Below are 21,441 nucleotides of genomic sequence, written 5' to 3'. Positions count from 1 at the left end.
TGGTCAACACCGAAATCAGATTGATTATATACTTTGCAGCCAAAGATGGAGAAGCTCTATACAGTCAGCAAAACAAGACCAGGAGCTGACTGTGGCTCACATCATGAACTCCTTATGGCCAAATTCAGACTGAAATTGAAGAAAGTAGGGAAAACCACTAGACCATTCAGGTATGACCTAAATCAAATCCCTTATGATTATACAGTCGAAGTGAGAAATAGATTTAAGGGACTAGATCTGATAGATAGAGTACCTGATGAGCTATGGAATGAGGTTCATGACATTGTACAGGAGACAGGGATCAAGACCATCCCCATGGAAAAGAAATGCAAAAAAGCAAAATGGCTGTCTGGGGAGGCCTTACAAATAGCTGTGAAAAGAAGAGAAGCGAAAAGCAAAGGAGAAAAGGAAAGATATAAACATCTGAATGCAGAGTTCCAAAGAATAGCAAGAAGAGATAAGAAAGCCTTCTTCAGCGATCAATGCAAAGAAATAGAGGGAAACAACAGAATGGGAAAGACTAGAAATCTCTTCAAGAAAATCAGAGATACCAAAGGAACATTTCATGCAAAGATGGGCTCAATAAAGGACAGAAATGGTATGGACCTAATAGAAGCAGAAGATATTAAGAAGAGATGGCAAGAATACACAGAAGAACTGTACAAAAAAGATCTTCACGACCCAGATAATCATGGTGGTGTGATCACTGACCTAGAGCCAGACATCCTGGAATGTGAAGTCAAGTGGGCCTTAGAAAGCATCACTATGAACAAAGCTAGTGGAGGTGATGGAATTCCAGTTGAGCTATTCCAAATCCTGAAAGATGATGCTGTGAAAGTGCTACACTCAATATGCCAGCAAATTTGGAAAACTCAGCAGTGGCCACAGGACTGGAAAAGGTCAGTTTTCATTCCAACCCCACAGAAAGGCAATGCCAAAGAATGCTCAAACTACCACACAATTGCACTCATCTCACATGCTAGTAAAGTAATGCTCAAAATTCTCCACGCCAGGCCTCAGCAATATGTGAACCGTGAACTTCCTGATGTTCAAGCTGGTTTTAGAAAAGACAGAGGAACCAGAGATGAAATTGCCAATATCTGCTGGATCATGGAAAAAGCAAGAGAGTTCCAGAAAAACATCTATTTCTGCTTTATTGACTATGCCAAAGCCTTTGACTGTGTGGATCACAATAAACTGTGGAAAATTCTGAAAGAGATGGGAATATCAGACCACCTGATCTGCCTCTTGAGAAATTTGTATGCAGGTCAGGAAGCAACAGTTAGAACTGGACATGGAACAACAGACTGGTTCCAAATAGGAAAAGGAGTACATCAAGGCTGTATATTGTCACCCTGTTTATTTAACTTATATGCAGAGTACATCATGAGAAACACTGGACTGGAAGAAACACAAGCTGGAATCAAGATTGCTGGGAGAAATATCAATAACCTCAGATATGCAGGTGATACCACCCTTATGGCAGAAAGTGAAGAGGAACTCAAAAGCCTCTTGATCAAAGTGAAAGTGGAGAGTAAAAAAGTTGGCTTAAGGCTCAACATTCAGAAAACAAAGATCATGGCATCTGGTCCCATCACTTCATGGGAAATAGATGGGGAAACAGTGGAAACAGTGTCAGACTTTATTTTTCTGGGCTCCAAAATCACTGCAGATGGTGACTGCAGCCATGAAATTAAAAGACTCTTACTCCTTGGAAGGAAAGTTATGACCAACCTAGATAGCATATTCAAAAGCAGAGACATTACTTTGCCAACAAAGGTTCATCTAGTCAAGGCTATGGTTTTCCCTGTGGTCATGTATGGATGTGAGAGTTGGACTGTGCAGAAGGCTGAGTGCCGAAGAATTGATGCTTTTGAACTGTGGTGTTGGAGAAGACTCTTGAGAGTCCCTTGGACTGCAAGGAGATCCAACCAGTCCATTCTGAAGGAGATCAGCCCTGGGATTTCTTTGGAAGGAATGATGCTAAAGCTGAAACTCCAGTACTTTGGCCACCTGATGCGAAGAGTTGACTCATTGGAAAAGACTCTGATGCTGGGAGGGATTGGGGGCAGGAGGAGAAGGGGACGACAGAGGATGAGATGGCTGGATGGCATCACTGACTCGATGGACGTGAGTCTGGGTGAACTCTGGGAGCTGGTGATGGACAGGGAGGCCTGGCGTGCTGCGATTCATGGGGTTGCAAAGAGTCGAACACGACTAAATGACTGATCTGATCTGATCTGATAAACAAGGATATCCTTATTTACTGATAAGTGAAAGAAAGTGAAAATGAAGTCGCTCAGTCGTGTCCGACTCTTTGCAACCCCGTGGACTGCAGCCTGCCAGGCTCCTCTGTCCATGGGATTTTCCAGGCAAGAGTACTGGAGTGGGTAGCCATATCCTTCTCCATGGGATCTTCCCGACCCAGGGATCGAACCCAGGTCTCCCAATTTGTAAGCAGATGCTTTACCGTCTGAGCTATGAGGGAAGTGCAAAAGTGAAAGTGAATAAGGCAGGAAATATTCCGTTTCTCAATAGAAAATAGAAAATAAAAACACTCAAACCACGTCCATTGAGTCGGTGATGCCATCCAGCCATCTCATCCTCTGTCTTCCCCTTCTCCTCCTGCCCCCAATCCCTCCCAGCATCAGAGTCTTTTCCAATGAGTCAACTCTTCGCATGAGGTGGCCAAAGTACTGGAGTTTCAGCTTTAGCATCAGTCCTTCCAGTGAACACCCAGGGCTGATCTCCTTTAGAATGGACTGGTTAGATCTCCTTGCAGTCCAAGGGACTCTCAAGAGTCTTCTCCAGCACCACAATCCAAAAGCATCAATTCTTCGGTGCTCAGCCTTCTTCACAGTCCAACTCTCACATCCATACATGACCACGGGAGAAACCATAGCCTTGACTAGACGAATCTTTATTGGCAAAGTAATGTCTCTACTTTTTAATATGCTACCTAGGTTGGTCATAACTTTCTTTCCAAGAAGTAAGCGCCTTTTAAATTCATGGCTGCAGTCACCATCTGGTATGTTAATACTATGTCCTATTATAAATATTTCTCCTAATTTGTGTTTGCCTTTTTTAAGCTTTGCATAAGGTATTTTTTGGCTCACACTTAATGTGGCCCAATTCAATGTTCTCATTTATAGCTTCAATATTTCATGTCCTCCCTTATTTCAACTCCAAAATAGCCCACTGGATGTTTGTGTCTGACAATTAGATGGATCAAGCTTCTCAAGTCAGAAATCTGTGTTTCACATGTACACCCATGGCGGATGCATGTTGAGGTATGGCAAAACCAATACAATATTGTAAAGAAAAAATAAATAATAATTTTTTTTAAAATAGGAAAAAATAAAAGAAATCTGTGTTTCACTTGGTAATTTACACTCACTCTAGTCTTTGCTCCTGAGCAAGTTTCCATTCCTGTTCCTGAATTCTCTTCATGGTGCTAGGGAATTCATGGGCAGCCTCTCTCTCTGTCACCATGGCTGCAGCTCTCCATCAACGCTTGGCCAGGCCAATGCCAGGCTCGGGTTACCAGCTACGGGCCAGAACTGACTTGCACATGATCACAGAGAATAAACACCAGTTATCACAGCAACAGTTGCTGTGGCCCAGCCTCCAAGACCTCCTTCTTACTTGGGTCCACTCATCTTGAATTGGGCTCATATGCTGAGCTCAAGCTAATGTTGGTGATGGCGTCTGAAAAGTCAGCTTCTCCTGGGACCTCAGAGTGCTCGTGGTGGTTGCTTGTTTCTTCCTCTATGATTTCATCTGTCTGAGACCCAAGCTTTGAATCCCACTACACAAAGCTAAAGAGTGGCTAGAGATACGAGGTGATTCAGATTCAATCAGGGGTCAGCAATGACTCACTAAACATGAATTTCACCTGGAGGTTTCTCCTTAGTGCAGCAGAGCAAAGGTTCTCTGAGGTCATGGGAAGCCGTTATTAGGAATGAATGCCCCGCGCTGTGCGTGACAGCATCACCTTTCTCATAAGAGGTAACTGTAAGAATTTCCTGAATGATGAAAGCATGAATAATGCAGGAATGAATGATGATGCCTCCCAAGCTACACTACACTATTGCTACATAAGGGATTAAATTCTATCCTGGGGCAGGTCAGGATAAAGGAATGCAAAGGATTCTAGTTTCTTCTAAAGAGAGGGTTGTTTTAAATGCCTTTGAGATGGGCATCTGGTCCCACTTTGCCAATAAAGTCCGTATAGTCAAAGCTATGATTTTTCCAGTAGTCATTACAGATGTGAGAGTTGGACCATAAAGAAGGCTGAGCACTGAAGAATTGATGCTTTCTAATTGTGGTGCTGGAGAAGACTCTTGAGAATCCCTCGGACTCGGGCATGTGGCCCTGGTGGTATGGCGGGGGCAGGGGTGAGGGTGGATCTAAGTGAGGAGATCCAGAGCCAGCATCCCAGTCCTCCCTGACATCATGGACCAGCACAGACATGATGTGGGGAGCGAGGACCAAGAATTCCTGGGAGTCGGGTCTATTTATCTCCCCACTGACCTGGCAGGTGGCAGGAGACCAGGCCTTCCCCCTCCATCTTCTGCTTTAGCTCTTTTCAGAAACACCTGGATAATAGTAAATAATACACATTTCCTGAGTTATTTTGCAGATGTGAAAAACCACCCTCTCCACCAAATGGGCTTCCCTGGTAGCTCAGCTGGTAAAGTATTCGCCTGCAATGCAGGAGACCTGGGTTCGATCCCTGGGTTGGAAAGATCCCCTGGAGAAGAGAAAGGCTACCCACTCCGGTACTCTGGCCTGGAGAATTCCATGGACTGTATAGTCCATGGGGTTGCAATGAGTTGGGCAGGACTGAGCGACTTTCACTTTCACTTTCCACCAAATGAAAGATGTTAACTACTTGACAATCTTGAGCCCACAGCCCCAGGCCTCCTGGAGCCTAAGGACTGATGGTGTTCATCCCTATGACACCACGGGCTGCCGCACCATCAGTCAACCAGAGGACTGATCACACACCCTGAGACCCGCCTCCGTCACCTGCTTTTAAAAGTGTTTTGCTGAAATCCTCTGGGGAGCTTGGGGCTTCTGGTACCTGAGCCACACTCCTTGCTAGGCTGTGCAGTAAACCTTTCTCTGCTCTAAACTCTGAGGGTTTGGTTTGTTTGTCTCACTGTTCGTTGGTCACAGAAATTTGCATTAAAACTCCCTTATGCTGTTGCAGAGTTCAAGGCAAGGAAATATCCACAAAACACCCACTCTTCTGACATTTCTCCTAACTGAGGTACAGAGGCCAGCCAGACTTCTCGGATTCTTAAGTTGTGCTTCTGTGTATTTATTCTAAAAAAGCGTACAAGGTGACTTAAGAAAGTAAATTGTTGCCTGTGCCACCCACCATCCATCAACCATACACGGATGTTAGAAAACAAAATTCAGATATTAGAAAACAAAATTTGAAGATCTTACTGGCTTTTCCCAACAACTGGTGAATCCCAGTAGCTAGAAGTGTGCCCCAGGGAGTTGTAATAAATGGAAGGTTATTACGGGTGGAGGGAGGGTGGGGCAAGGAAATCAGTAGCAAAAGAAAAGAGCTGTTTCAGGCCAGATCACCTCCCCTATGGGGAACAGGCAGGGGTCTTACTGTGCAGATGACTGCATTCTAGGGCTGACTAGGAAGTTTCAGATTGTCTGTTTAAAGGTTACATTTCTGGGAGAGGTTAAAATTGCAGTTTTAGTCTTAATAGCTGTCCTGGAGGCAAATGACCTCATCCCGGAGGCAAAGGGATCCTATGGTTTCTTTCTAACAGGATCAACAGAATGTGTATATACATGCAATGAAATATTATTCAGCCTTATAAAGGAGGGAGGGACTTCGCTTTTGGTCCACAGTTAGGACTCCATCTTCCAGTACAGGGGCCATGGTTTTGATCCCCAGGTCCGGGAGCTAAGATCCAGCATTCCTGGTGGCCAAAACACCAAAACAGAAAACAGAAGCAATATTGTAACAAATTCAATTAAGAGCTTAAAAATAAAAAAAAAATCACAAAAAAAAAGAAAGGAAACTCTTGACACCTGCTGAAACATGATGAACACTAGAGACCCTGTGCTACCTGATGAAAGCCAGTGTGAATGAACAGTCGCATATATGTACAGACCATATGGTTGCCAGTTTATGGCCAGACCACCTAAAGCCCTTAGAATTTCTAAGAGATAGGAACAAAACAGATCTTTTGTTATAATATTTGGGTTTTGTCCCAGGTCCTAAAATAGCTCCAGAGGGTAAAGGTGAAAACAAGGTCCTGATGTTCACAACAAGCCTCTTTCAACCAAACCTAAATTTATGTCAGTGAGATGACTTTCTGGAAAGCCCCTAAGGATGCGGGCTGCTTGTTGCCAAGGGAACGAGTCCTGTGATTAGGGTTTGGCACTTGCAGTCCTACCCCGACCTCAGAGAAGGAAAGATTGAGTTTCTCTCTCCTGAAGTCATTGACTTAATCGATTGCACTTGTAATAAAGCCTCCAGAAAACCCACTGGAGATGGAAAACTTCTTCCATCAATTAAAATTCCATTTTACTTCTTAGAGGGAAGGGGTTCAGAGAACGGATTCTTTACTACCACACCATCTGATTGTGTGTTATGTATATTCTACTACAATAAAAATCCTCACATTTTAAAATGTATCTACCTGGTGAGAAGGGGAGGGTGGTGCACCTGGGGTTACTCACGCCGGGCCCATGCCCCACCCACCCACACCTTGCCCATGTATCTCTTCTCTCTGGCTGTTCCTGAGTTCTGGCCTTCATATTAAACAGGTAAACATAAGGAAAGTGTTTGCCATCCTAGCAAACCATAGAGCCAAGGGAGGTGGTCATGGGAAAAGTCAGAGGGATGTTGCTGAAACTGGGGTGGCCTTGGGGGCCTGAGCCCTTCGGCTGTGTGATCTGATGTCACGTCCAGCAGGACGGTGTCAGAACGGACGTGACTCGTAGGACACTCAGCTGGTGGCCACAGAGCATTGGAGAACTGGTTGATGAGGGCCAAAGAAAACACATTTGGTGCCGGAAGTGAAATGTGAGAGCATAAAGGGGAAACTGTTGTGTTCCCTTTAGCTCGGTGCAAAAGGACAAATCCTGCATAAAATTCCACTTACCAAGGTACCTAAGGAGAATGCTGGTTGCCAGGGGCTGGGGGAGGAGGAAAGAGGGAGTTAATAGGTGCAGAGCTTCCCTTAGGAAAGGTGGCCAGTTATGAGGCTGGGTGGTGCGAAAGGCTGCACAGTGACATGAATGTACTTAATGCCACTGAGCTGTCCATTTAAAATGGTTAGACTGGTCGACTGTATGCTATGTATGTGCTCAGTACTCAGCTGTGTCTGACTCTCTGCTGCCCCGTGGACTGTAACTCACCAGGCTCCTCTGTCCATGGCATACTCCAGCAAAGAATACTGGAGCGGGTTGCCATTTCCTACTCCAGGGAATCTTCCCAACCCAGGGATCAAGCCCTCATCTCCTGCATTGCCTGGAAGATTCTTTACCACCAAGCCACCTGATTGTGTGTTATGTATGTTCTACTGCAATAAAAAGCCTCACATTTTAAAATGTATCTACCTTGTGATTTTAAAAAAAAATCTTTATTGGATTTGTTACAATATTGCTTCTGTCAGGAATCGAACCTGCACCCCCTGAAGTGAAAGGTGAGGTGTTAAGCCCTGGACCACCAGGGAAGCCCCACCTTGTAGCTTTCCTCCTGAACATATACAAGCCCATAATCCCAGGCATTTAGGACATTCTGAAATGACTCTGCGGGTACAGTGTGAGTCATGAGGACTGCGCTTCGCATGACTCCTGAAACGCTATTGCTTACAATCAGGCGGGCACTCTGGCCATTCGCAGTCAGGCGATGCTCCACCGGTCCTGAAGAAGGCGGCCCTGCCCAGGTCCGCGCAGATGGAGCCGCCATCAGAATGGTGGTGCACACAGACTTGGTAAACGCTTCAGTTACCGGGGGAAGGAATGAGGCGTGCCTCTCCTCTGAAGCAGCAGGAAGCACGAGGTGAGTGATTGCTTCCTCTCTCTGCTCTTCAGTTTCAGCTTTTATGACTGTGGGAGAGAGCAGAACTGAGGGGTAGGCCTGGGAGGTGGGAGGGAGCCCCACCTGCAGAGGGTTTCCTCTCTGTCTTCTCTATTTTGTCATTGGTCTGGCTTCAAATGTCACCCCCTTGGGGACAGCGAATGGCACTCAAGCAGATGGAGAGTTTCCAGGAACTTGGGTGGCACCTGTGAAGCCGCTGCTGGTGGAGGCTCCTCTCTCTCTGGGCTGAGCTGGGTTTGCCTGTAGACCCTCAGTCTCCTGCAGCTCAGAGGTCCCCTCATCCCCTCAGAGGAAGATGAGGCAGGTGAAGAGTGAGGGCCTCCACAGTCAGAACACTGGCGTTTCCCCAGGCTTCCCCTGGGGGGAAGGGATGGGCAGCCTGGCTTTCACCAGCAGGACCATGAGGCTCGTGGACATGGCCTTCAGGGCACGCTCCACCACATGGATGGCGCCTGGTGTATGGCAAGAGCACGTGAAATGGCAGGTGGCATTGTACATCTTGGCCTAGAAACAGAGCTGTGCAGGAAATATTGCTTTATTTCCTATAAAGCAATTTAATGAGGACCTGGGGCACCCATTCCCACAACACAGTAGGAAGTTCTCCCACGAGGCTCTGAGTTCTTTTCTGACCTTTGCTGCTCCAGAGCCTGCAGGCCTGTGTGGCCCTGAGTCATGGGTGAGGCAGTCCATTCTTGGATTCGAGCTCCTGACCACACCCCAGCTGTCCCTTCATTCACAGCCCTGTGGGCTAGGGGACAGGGGACCCCCTCTCTCTCTCTCTGCTAAGGAAGATACGTTCTGTGCCTGTCTGGGTCCAGGCTGCAGAGAGGTTGCACCTGATCCAGGTAACTGGAGGCATGAAAGTTAGAGTGTAGTTCTCAGTTGTAGCTGCCTCTTTGCCACGCCTACCAGGCTCCTCTGTCCATGGGATTTTCCAGGCAAGAATACTGGAGTGGGTTGCCATTCTCTTCTCCAGGGAATCTTCTCCACTCAGATCGAACCTGCCTCTGCTGCAGTGCAGGAAGATTCTTCACTGTCTGAGTCAGCTGGGAAGCCAAAGGTTCTTTCTCCGAAGGTGTGGGTGGTGAGAGAAACCAGTAAGGATGGTTGAGGATCTTGGAGCTGGTGATTGTGGAAGTCTTCACACCCTCAGCCCTCAGAGTTCATGAGAAGGGACTGGCACCAGAGCCCCGAGAGGGGCTCAAGGGTGCTGTGGGCATCCCCAGGTGGACAGAGCCAACCATGGGACCTGACCTCACTCTCCTGTCTTCTGCTCTCCGCTGGTCCCATCTACTGGCCAAACCCAACCAAAAGCCAGAGAACAAACGCAGAGGAGAAGCTTAGGCAGAGAATCACGGCACTGCTATCAACAAGGTGAACTGTTGTGGATGAAGATGGTAAGAGCAGATCTGATAGGGGCTTTTAGAGGAGAAAGGGTGGTAAAACGGTAAAGAATCCGCCTGCAATGCAGGAGACGCAGGTTCTATCCATGGGTCAGGAAGATCCTCTGGAGGAGGAAATGGCAACCCACTCCAGTATTCTTGTCTGAGGAATCCCATGGACAGAGGAGCCTGGAGGGTTTCAGTCCATAAGGTTGCAAAGAGACACAACTGAGCGACTGAGCCAGAGCTTAGAGGAGAGGACATCAGAGTCCACTGTATGTGCAGTTGGAGGAATGATGCCTCCTGCCTTGGGTAGCATTTTGTGTGCCACTGGAGTGTCACTTGCAGCAGAGTGATGGGTCGAACTCAGGGTTCTTAAATGAGGAGCGCTTAGCCCTGTCCTGGACACACCTGAGATTTCTTCCTGCACTTTTGGTAGCGACCAGGACCCCGAGACCCCGCCATCACTGACTTAGCTTCCCCACTCTGTAATTTGGTTCATTTCAACACCCAGACTAGCTCAGCAGAAGCCAAGTGCAAAAGGAGAGATGCCTGGATTTTCTCACTCCCAACAAATGCTGATGCTGTTTTTCGGGTTGAAATTTTCCAGAGCTGTTTCCAGCCGTATTTACACTACCGAACAGTGACGCAGCCATTCCTGCCTGTTTCTTGTTCTGGGAAGTGCGGAAGGAATGTTTATAGAGAGATTTCAGCCCTAGCGCTTGGAGCAGACAAGGACACACAGCAAATGCTGGGCTTGTCCTCATGGCTCCCTCAGCAGATGAGCGGCATCAGGCGCCCCTGCATGGCCCAGCTCAGGAGCTGACGCTATTCCTCCCCTCTTCTGTGAAGCTGCTCTCTGTGCCCGTGGGCCTCATCACTAGGTTCCCCTCCTCATGCCCTCTGTCTGTCCTTCTCTGGCTGCCTGGTTAGCTCATCTTCCATCATCTTGAAATCCACTAATCCAACCAGGGAAAATCTGTCTGGGGCAGAAGAGACAAGCTCCCTCCCACTAGGGGCAGCTGCATCAGGCCCTGTGCTTTCCCACTCCAAGAGGACAAGGAGGAAAAGGCCGTTCCAGCAGCAGTTCCAGGCTGGGTGGGCCCCAGTGACTTCCAGCCCCAGCAGGAGGGCCCCCTGGCTGCACTCAGGCAGCTGAGGGAGGTGCCCATACCACTTTTAAAACTCAGCCCTGGCAAGTTCCAGGAGCAGCCAGAGCCACAAAAGGATGAAGGCTGCCCACCCTAGAGCAGCAATCCCAGGAAAAGGTGACAGTGGTGGCCCAGCAGGACATGGCCTCGACTGTGACCAGAAGAGAAAGATGCCCCAGGTTCAAGGTGAGAGGCTCGGGCTGTGACAACAGCACTCAAGAGATCCTTAAGAGCCTCAATGTGAGAGCTGAGGCCCCAGATCTATCACAGTGCTTGACACATGGAAAAAGCTCAACGAATATTTTTTTAAAAATAAATAGTACAGATGAATGAACAAGGAGATCTTATGACCTTATGGGCAGAGGGCCCGACAGCCAGAATGCTGGCAGTGCAGGTGACCAGGGACAAAGTCCCGGAAGTCCTGGGATGAGGGTCTCCATCCATGCCCCTCCCGTCTTGGTCCCTGGGGCAGGGCAGCAGGGGGCAGGGCTCAATACACAGATAAAGGATGAATCACAGTGTTTGTCCCAGACCAAGGTGTCCTTCAGTTTTGGTCCCTGAGTTTTTGAAAACTGGACCAAGAAAGGCCGGACAGCCTTTCTCTGTGATGTTATGGAAGTGAGGTGGCACCTCGTCAACATTCAGTGCATCTCCCTGCAACCCCAGTCCTGGCCACACCCCAGCATCCTGGGCCACAGCCCCCACGTGTGTCTGCTCCAGGGGACAGAGTCTGTCCCAGCCCACCTCTCTCCCTTCAGGGCTAGGTGCCCCAAGAGGAGGGAGCCAGCTCTGGGTGCTGCCGAGCGCATCCTGGAACTCAGGGAAGAGACTTAAACCAGCCCTTATGGAGGATGCATGCTCCATGGGCACCTCAGGTTGGCTTACTCCAAACCCCCTTTCACCCCGGCCCTGCTCTGATCTCTTCCCATGTTTGGGAAACTGGCCTGAGACTGGAGGAGCCCCTTCTCACCTGAACCCATGAGTAGCACTGAAGTCAGAGGCAGGTAGGCTTTAGAGGGACTGTCCAAGCGACTTGAAACAGTCTGAGGGTTGCTCAGCCTCCAGGCTCTGGCCCTGGGGAAATCTGTGTAGGCCCCCTCCTATATCAGTGACTTGAAACAGAGATTTTTTTTTTTTTTTTTTTGCTTCTCTGGGTCTTAGTTGCAGCATGCAGGGTCTAGTTCCCTGACCAGGGTTCAAACCTGGGTCCTCTGCATTGGGAACCTGGAGTCTTAGCCACTGGCTGCTGCTGCTAAGTTGCTTCAGTTGTGTCCAACTCTTTGCGACCCCATGGACTGTAGCCTACCAGGCTCCCCCATCCCTGGGATTCTCCAGGCAAGAACACTGGCGTGGGTTGCCATTTCCTTCTCCAATGCATGAAAGTGAAAAGTGAAAGTGAAGTCGCTCAGTCGTGTCCGACTCTTAGCGACCCCATGGACTGCAGCCTACCAGGCTCCTCCATCCCTGGGATTCTCCAGGCAAGAGTACTGGAGTGGGGTGCCATCGCCTTCTCCCCTGGACAACCAGGCAAGTTCCCAACACAGCTCTTCGAAACCACCCGTTCTGTGCCTGAGGGCTTCCCAGGTGGTGTAGTGGTAAAAAATAGTAAAAAATAGAACAACCCGCCTACCAGTGCAGGAGACGCAGGTTCACTCACTGTGTCCGGAAGATTCCCTGGAGGAGGAGATGGCAACCCACTCCAGTATTCTTGTCTGGAGAATTCCATGGACAGAGAAGCCTGGCGGGCTATAGTCGGTGGGGTCCCAAACAGACAGACGTGACTGAAGCGACTTAGCGCAGCACACAGCACATTCTGTGCCTTAGACCAGGTCCTGTTTTATAGAGGGGGCAGACCTGCTCTGGTCTCTGCATCTAGAAAAGGAAGTTTCAGAGGGTGGGGCCCCTCTGTACCATGACCCCTGGAGCCCAGGGGGAGGGGAGGCCCCTTACCGTTACACACAGCAGTGAAAGGTGCTCTACCCACACAGGTGTTGAGGTCAAACACGTAAAAGGAAGTTGTCATCAGGCATACAAATCCTACAAATAAAAGGCACGAAGCGCCTTTGTCCTGTCCTGTCAGAGCATGAGTGGGGATGTTAAGTCAGATGGTGTGACCTGGGCTATGGGTGTTCTCTCACCCCCATTACACACATGCTCTTACGCTCCAACTGCTCTTTCTCTTAGCGTTTTTGTTTTCTTTCCTCTCTCCTGCTGACTTACCTACCTTGGCCTTGGTGGGGGCTCTGGAGGCCCTCTCGGTCTTGCTACATCACATGGTCGGCATCAACATGAAGAAGAGCTGCTGAGTGCTATGGAGGTCTTTCCAGAGGCTGGGGAGACCCTGAGGAATCCCATAGTTCTAAAATAAATGTGGTTCCTTAATGCACAGGTGCAGCAAGCTCTCTTCTCATTCTCAGAAATTTAGATTTTAAACGAAGCTAAAGTTCTTATTATAAAAGCAATGTGAGAGCATTGTAAACAATTTAGAGATGGTGCATAAGCCAAAGAAGAAAGTAAAATCAGTCATAATTCCACCATCCAGACGTAGCCGTGTTTTCTCATCCAGCGGACATCCTTTCAGAAGCGGGTGGACAAGTGAATGCAGCCTGTCACAGCAAGTACCCCATGTTCCCCTTCAAGTGGCTGCTTGCTTAGTACCGGTGATTGTATACTGTTTCTACATCATTAAACCCTCTTCCACAGCCTGGCTGAAGTTTGCCATGTGTTTCCTTTATGGACTTACTTTTCCTTGTGTAACCAGCCCTCTGTTTTTAGTGATTCCGGTTGCTTCCAGCTTTTCCCAATTATGAAGTGAACTGCAAGAAATGTCCCCTTAGGACTTCCCTGGCAGCCCAGCAATTAAGATACATGCTTTCCAAAGCAGGAGGTGCAGGTTTGATCCCTAATAAGGGGGCTAAGCTACCACATGTCTTGCAGCCAAAAAGCAAAACATAAAACAGAGGCAATATTGTAACGAATTCAACAAAGACTTTAAAATGTGTGTGTTTGCATGCTAAGTCATTTCAGTCATGTCCGCCTTTGTGTGACCCTATGGACTATAGCCCACCAGGCTCTTCTGTTCATGGATTTCCCAGGCAAGAATACTGGAGTGGATTGCAATGCCCTCCTCCAGTGAATCTTCCCCACCCAGGGATCGAACCCTTGTCTTTTGCATTTCCTGCATTGGCAGGCAGATTCTTTACTGCTAGTGCCATCTGAGAAACTTGACTTTAAAAATGGCCCACATCAAAAAATATTTTTAAAAGAAAGAAATGTCCTCTTCGCTGCATCTCTGTTCACATCCATGGCTCCCTTCTTAGAATAAACTCCCAGACCTGGGACCCCTGACCTCACACAGACGGCAGTCCCGGATGAAATGCTTTTAGGAAGACATTCAATGAGTAAGAAATGTAGGGATGAATGAGACATGGCTGCTCCCCCAAATTAATCTTCTCCCTTCTCTTCCAGCATATCATTTTGAAAGACTTTCGTAAGAGTTCATTTTCTTTAGAGAAAATTACTCAAGGCTCCATTAGCCTGGGGTGGAGAGGTTGGGGCCAGGACTTTCTGTAAATGTATCCAAGCTTCCTGGATGCCCAGGATTGATTAGACCCATTCCTGGTCTTCCCAGAATCTTCACACGAACAAACACCCTTAAAGCTAAGGATGAGTGGTGGGGGATGGGGAGTGATCAGCTGAAAACCCATGGGGACCACAGAGGGCTGTGTGTGCTGGGGGAGCTTCCTCTGGCTCCTGGGTCTCAGCGACAGCCCCTTAGCCCAAGCGGCTCACCGCCTGGGGGCCTCAGAAGCTCTGCCACTTTTTGGACACGGGGAGATTGCTTCCTGGTGCTCTGGTTCTCCTGCCCCTCCTGCTGCATCAGTACGTGCCAGGCCTGGGATGTCCTTGAGGCTGGAGGGCCAGATGGGGAGCTGGCAGTCCCTCTCATCTAGGGGCTGAGGCTCCTTTAATTTGCATACCTTAAAAGGCTTGCAGGAGCCAGGGGCTGGGTTCTTATCTCCTGTGCACTGGACCGGCCTTATTTATAGCCTAGTTGGCCGGCCGCTGCCTGCACATTGGGGTGAACCCACAGGCTGGTGGCCCCAGGCTCCTGTCCTCCACTCTGGTCAGGCTGGAAGGCAGAAACAAGACAGGTAAGGTGCCCAGTTCTCTCCTTTGTCCCCTCCCTCACAATCCTTCCTCTCTGTATGTACAGCCTACATCCTAGCTGTTCAGGGGTGTGTCCCAGCCCGGGGAGGGAGCTTGCTGGCCCTGTGGACTGCAGGCTCCAAGCAGGGACCCCGAGGATAGGCAGGGGGAGCCGGCTCCCCTGCAGCAAAGCTCCAGCTGTTCCCAGAGCCACAGGAGGGACACACGGGAACGCAGAGAACATGAGAGCACCACTGTGCCTCTTGCATCTTACTGTCTCTCAGTGAGAATCAGGAATTTGCACCGAGTTTTGAACACCGAAATCTTAAAAAAAAAAAGAAAAAGAGGGGGGAACGGGAGGAAGAAAAAGAAAAAAAAAACAAAAACATTAAATCAACATTGAAAGGGGGAGAAACCACGGTGAGCCGTTTCTCCCTGACAGAATTTCTGAATGGCCTGGGGTAGAAAGGTCAGTTACTGATGAGTCTGATTATGCTGGGGAAAGGTGTGTATACAAAATGACTGGTTACGGCTGATGGTTCAAAAGTACAGATCACTGTGGTGTGCTTTCAAAAGGAAACGCATTAATAACTTACTAATTTCTAGAGTGGGATATAGGCAAAAGGCATAATACTTAGTAATGCTCTAATGTTCGGGCTGAATACTGATAGAATGGCACATACCTGATAAAAGGTATAACAGGTATAAACATCCTCTAGCCAGACCCTGAGCAGGGCATTTGATCAAGTCCAACCTAAAAAGAAAAAGAATTGAGCTCGGTTTTTAAAAAATAATTCTGAGGTCAAAAGAGAAACGGATGTCTGTGTTATTGGGCTAATGCTACTTCATCTCATGTGAAAAGTGAAAGTGTTAGTCACTCAGTCGTGCCCTACTCTATGCGACCCCATGGACTGTAGCCCACCAGGCTCCTCTGTCCGTGGGATTTCCCAGGCAAGAATACTGGATTAGCTTGCTATTCCCTCCTCCAGGGGATCTTCCCAACCCAGGAATCAAACCCTGTACCGCAGGCAGATTCTTTTAGATTTATTGTTTGTTTCTTGAGGAATGCTATTTGAGTCTTGTTTTATTGTTGGGTTTATAACAACAAGATGAGCTGTAATAAAGTTGATTACATTTTGGGATCCATTATATCAGAAAAATATTTTGTTTTTAATGGAGTAGCCAACGAATCAACTCAAATGATTGCACTGTAGAGCCCCTTTTTAATATTAAGGAAATATTAATGTCACACTCTCCTGCAAAGCTGAATACTTTCCCATAAAGTGTACCATGACTGCTCACCCCTATCTCACCTGTCTTTGAGGACATTTTGAAAATTTGGGTTTCGTCATCCTGTTAGTGTTTCTGATGAGCTGGGGTCCCTGAGGCTGGGCCGCACATTTCTCTCTGCTTCCTTCTGCTCCACACAGGCACCTACACACTTCCTCTTATTGTTCAGTTGTTAAGTCAGGTCCGACTCTGTGACCTCACAGACTGTAGCAGGCTGGGATCTTCTGTCTCCCACTCTTTCCTGGAGTTTGTTCAAATTCATCCACTGAGTTCGTGATGCTATCTAACCATTTAATCCTCTCTCACCCCCTTTCCCTTTTGCCTTCAATCTTTCCCAGCATCAGAGTCTTTTCCAATGAGCTGGTTCTTTGCATCAGGTAGCCAAAGCACTGGAGCTTCAGCATCAGTCTTTCCAGTGAATACTCAAGGTTGATTTCCTTTAGGATCGACTGGTTTGATCTCCTCGCTATCCAAGGGACCCTCAAGAGTACCTAAAATACTCCTGTGTGTGCATGCATGCTAAGTCTCTTCAGTCATGTCCAACTCTTTGCAACCCTATGGACTGTAGCCCGCCAGGCTCTTCTGTCCATGGGATTCTGCAGGCAAGAACACTGGAGTGGGTTGCCGTACCCTTCTCCAGGGGATCTTCCCAACCCAGGGATCGAACGCATGTCTCCTGTGGCTCCTGCCTTGCACACAGATTCTTTACCATTGAGCCCCCAGGGAAGCCCGAAACACTCCTACTAGTCCCTAAAACACTCCATATTTAAAGATAGATGTCCAAAATGCACTGATTTTAAATTCTCTTCTCCTTATTGGAAAAGACCCTGATGCTGGGAAAGATTGAGGGCAGGCGGAGAAGGGGGTGACAGAGGATGAGATGATTGGATGGAATCACTGACCCAATGGACATGAGTTTGAGCAAACCCCAGGGGATAGTAAAGGACAGGGGAGCCTGGCGTGCTGTGGTCCATGGGGTCACAAAGATTAGGACACGACTGAGCAGCTGGGAGGGATTGGGGGCAGGATAAGGGGACGACAGAGGATGAGATGGCTAGATGGCATCACTGACTCAATAGACGTGAGTCTGGGTGAACTCTGGGAGTTGGTGATGGACAGGGAGGCCTGGCATGCTGCGATTCATGGGGTCGCCAAGAGTCGGACACGACTGAGCGACTGAACTGAACTGAACTGAATTGAGCAGCTGAACAACAACAACGAAGGCTTGGAGACAGATTTCTTTTCTCCTGAATCTTTACCGACTCAAGTGAGCCCCCCTCAAACATCCCCCTCTCTGTACAGGGCTTTGCGTGGTCCTTCAGGCAGGAGCTGAGGAAATGCTTTCCTTTCTGGTCAGCTCTACAAATGGGAGTCTTCATGGAAAAGGGAAAAGGCAACCAAAAAACACAGAACAAAACACAGCAACCTGTGCCATTTCCCCAAGAGGGAAGGGCCGTGTGGGTAGAGCTCTGGGGGGAGCGAGACCACACCCTTCCCCTGCAGCGTCTCCCTCCCCACTGCATAATTCACTTTCCTTCTATGCCCCCAAATGAGTTAAAACACGCAGCCTGAGGACCTGGCCCCTTAGACCTTGTTTCAGGGTCTCTGCAGCTGTGCTGGGCTTCCAGCCTCTTCCTGTAATTTGGGCGGAAGGGCTGGGGGGTGCGGTGCTGGGGTGGGGGGTGTGCTCATGGGTTACCCCCACATCAGAGACTGCCTTTTGTGTGACTGCTGACCAGGGGAAGGGAGAAGAGCAGGTGCAGAGCTGAAGGGAGCAGGCTGTCTGGGAGGAGGAAGAAGCACACTGCCAAGGTATTTTAATAGATGTGCTGGTCTCATTCTTGGCCATGTGTTTCTCATTCTGATTTTGGTTACTCTTGCCTTGAGTTATGGAGCTTTGTTTCTTGGTTTAGGTAACTTAGATGCAATGGCTTTTCCTTTTTTATAACTTTATTTATTTTTGGCTGTTCTAGGTCTTCGTTGCTGCACGGGCTTTTCTCTCACTGCAGTGAGTGGGGGCTACGTTTTGTTGTGTTGTTGGACGTCTCATTGCAGTGACTTCTCTTATTGCAGAGCACAGGCTCTGGGGCTCATGAGCTCTGGCAATTGTGGCTCCCGGGCTCTAGAGCACAGGCTCAGTAGTTGGGGTGCATGGGCTTAGTTGCTCCACGGCGTCCTTTCCCAGACCAGGGATCACACCTGTGTCTCCTGCATTGGCAGGCAGATTCTTTACCACCACGGAAACTTTGCTACTGGTTTTCTATCTCAAAAATGAATACTGACTTTTTCAGGGTGGGGCTGAGGATGGTGGTAAGTGACCAAGACAGAAAGTGTGTCGCCTTTCAGAAGGCAGGGAATTCCCTCTCCCTCTTTCTGGTGGAACTAGAGAATGTCTATTTCCAAAACCCAGGGGACTTTGACCAATAACAGATGGTAGAACACATCCACAATGGAAGTGCCAATGGTGTGATGGTGGGGCCCTTCTGCTAAAGAGGAAGCAGCCCTCTCCCCAGAGGCGCAGGACATGGGGACAAGCAACCTCCCACTGCAGGAATATGGTGTACACACCCTAAGGCTCAGCAAGCACTTCCTCTCTTCTCCTCTAAACAGGAGGAGTTATATTTGTCAAGTGTCGTGAAATATGCTTTTGAGATCCTCGAGTGGCTTCTGAATAGCTGACAGTTGAGCTCCTGTGTCCAGGCTTCAGTGAGCTGCCCCATGGCCTGTGTTGGAGCCCTGTTGCTCTCCCGGACTTTCCTAGCATCCAGGTCTCGGGAACTACCTGAAAAGTGAAAGTGTCAGTCACTCAGTCTTGTCCGTGCAACCCCATGAATGGGAGCCCGCCAAACTCCTCTGTCCATGGAATTCTCCAGGCAAGAATACTGTGGTGGGTTGTCGTTTCCTACTCCAGGGGATCTTCCTGACCCAGAGTCTGAGTCTCCTAGATGGAAGGCTGAGTCTTTACTGTCTGAGCCACCAAGAAAGCCCAGTTCTGGCAGCTACCTAGTTCTGTGGCAAAATATAGAAGCATCTTTACTCCTCTGGGAGCGAAGATCAGAGAAGGGGAGGGAAGAGGGGCCCAGGGACACCACTGCCTGGATCTGGCCCATCTGAACTGCAGGTAAAGGGCAAGAAGTGACAGAGAAAAATTAAAGCCCTGCTGTGGAAGACCTCACCATAGTTCCCTAGCCACCTGGGGAACACAGTGTCTACTGAATGGAGAAGTCACATGAAAAACAGTCAGACTGCAAAGATTTTGGTATCTTGATCAATGCAACCCATAGAATAACCCATCCAGACAATTATTGTCTCAATCAGTCATCAAATAAAGAGGACACAAAAATCACCCTCGAGACATAATTTGATTGCTATCTTAAACTGCTGCTGCTGCTGCTAAGTCGCTTCAGTTGTGTTCTACTCTGTGCGACCCCATAGACGGCAGCCCAGCAGGCTTCCCCATCTCTGAGATTCTCCAGGCAAGAACACTAGAATGGGTTGCCATTTCCTTCTCCAATGTATGAAAGTGAAAAGTGAAAGTGAAGTCGCTCAGTCATGTCTGACTCTTAGCGACCCCATGGACTGTAGCCCGCCAGGCTCCTCCATCCATGGGATTTTCCAGGCAAGAGTACTGGAGTGGGGTGCCATTGCCTTCTTCAATCTTAAACTGCAGACCATATGTAATTTCACTGAGATTTCTTTCATCTGGGGCATTCTGTTGTCAGAGATAAGTCACATCTGTTTGGGCGAAAGGAAATTGGTAGAAATTTTATTTTAATAGTCTTGATGGTTTTTAAGTGGCTATAGATTCGTGTCTAATCTAGAGCTATCATCCTGTAATGAAAAGGTGAATCAAAACATGAGGAAACTGAAGAAAAAAAATAGTCCGTCCTCGTTCGTGACCCAGGGTTCACGTCTCAGTTTTGCTTCCTCCATGCTCTATCTTCTCTGAGAAGCAGCACTGTCCATGAACGCCAGCCCCAGGCATTCCCACGTGTGTGCACATGTGACCTTCATCTCCACGTCCACCTTAACACCAACTTGGGAAAGCAGGGAATTAGTTATAGTTTGTTACTCTCACCAGTGATGTGCGTGCTCATCATTGTGTTGTGTTGTTACGCAGTCATGTCCACTCTGCAACCCAATGGACTGTAGCCCGCCAGGCTCCTCTGTCCATGGGGTTTCCCAGGCAAGAATACCAGAGTGGGTTGCCATTTCCTCATGCAGGGGATCTTCTGACCCAGAGACTGAACCCATGTCTCCTGCATCTCCTGCATTGGCAGGTGGATTTTTACCATTGAGCCACAGGGGAAATTCAGAAGTAAAAGTTTACGTTGACAAGTACCTGAGATGGATATGCAACAGCTCTCTTTTCCAACGATATATCTGTGTGAAGCTGCACTATACTTTGACTGTAAACACATCTCTCAAAAGATGAAATGTAGAAGCAGGTATGAGACCCCCCCAGCCATCCAGCTATCTTCTATTAAGACCGATACATGAAAGAGATTTGCAAACAGATTTTTTTTTTTTTTTTTTGCTATACAGTAGGTCCTTCTTGGCTACCTATTTTATTTTTTTAACTTTTTATTTTATATTGGCTATAGCTGATTAACAATGTCTTGATAGTTTCAGATGCACAGCAAAGGGACTCAGCCATACATATACATGGATCTTTTCTTCCCCCAAACTCCCCTCCCATCCAGGCTGCCACATAACATTGAGCAGAGTTCCCTGTGCTGTAGAGTAGGACCTTGCGGGTTATTCATTTTAAATACAGCTGTGTGTACATGCATCCCAAACTCCCTAACTAGCCCTCCTCCCCATCTGGAAAGTGAAGTCTTACCACTGGACCACCAGAGAAGTCCCTTTGTAATTTTTAAATGAATTAACTTTTTGTTTCTCCATTTTAATTTTTAATGTAGTTAAAAAAAGAAAAAAGCTATAGGACTAACTCACAGAAACAAAAGCTCTCCTTTGGGATCCTGAATAATATTAGAGTGAGTGAAGGGGTTCTGAGAATAAAGGTTGAGGATAACTGGCTTAATTAAACTTGAAATTGGTTAAATATGATTGCACACATGGAGTTTCAGCTCCCTTAATGTCCCTCACCTACCCCATCCTGTGAAGCACTTTGTCAGAAGCACATGTTTGGGCTTAAATAATCTAGACAATGGGACTGTACAGGATGTATCCTTATTGCCAGTGACCCCTGCTGCTCCACTTGGGTGAAGACCACAGAGGAATCCTTCAGGGCAGCTGGAATCTCTTGTGCCTTTAAGGAATTTGCTTCGGCGACTATTTTTTGTTGTTGTGATCTATTTTAGGAACAAAAGCTCATCAGCCTTATTTTCCCAATACAGACTAATGTAGTTTTCACAGACAGTTT

At 48.0% G+C, this 21,441-nt stretch overlaps 1 protein-coding gene and 1 long non-coding RNA gene across 2 annotated transcripts in view; one reads left to right on the top strand and one right to left on the bottom strand.

Moving 5' to 3' along the window:
• Positions 1–4,827: 4,827 nt before the first annotated feature.
• LOC139185725 (uncharacterized) lies at positions 4,828–12,461 on the bottom strand. The gene is made up of 3 exons (XR_011569205.1): positions 12,274–12,461; positions 7,856–8,091; positions 4,828–5,951 (listed from the first exon to the last, which is right to left on the bottom strand). It is a non-coding gene; the product is annotated as an uncharacterized lncRNA (long non-coding RNA).
• Positions 12,462–14,627: 2,166 nt separating this feature from the next.
• The window catches only part of FHL2 (four and a half LIM domains 2), a 47,481-nt gene continuing 40,667 nt past the window's right edge, over positions 14,628–21,441 (top strand). Inside the window, exon 1 of the mRNA XM_019969853.2 lies at positions 14,628–14,770. The gene's annotated coding sequence lies outside the window, so the exon portion shown is untranslated. The remainder of the gene's footprint in view (positions 14,771–21,441) is intronic.

The sequence above is a fragment of the Bos indicus genome, chromosome 11, assembly GCF_029378745.1.
Source record: "Bos indicus isolate NIAB-ARS_2022 breed Sahiwal x Tharparkar chromosome 11, NIAB-ARS_B.indTharparkar_mat_pri_1.0, whole genome shotgun sequence".
Lineage (NCBI taxonomy): Eukaryota > Metazoa > Chordata > Mammalia > Artiodactyla > Bovidae > Bos > Bos indicus.
This window is presented reverse-complemented; position numbering and strand designations above follow the sequence as displayed.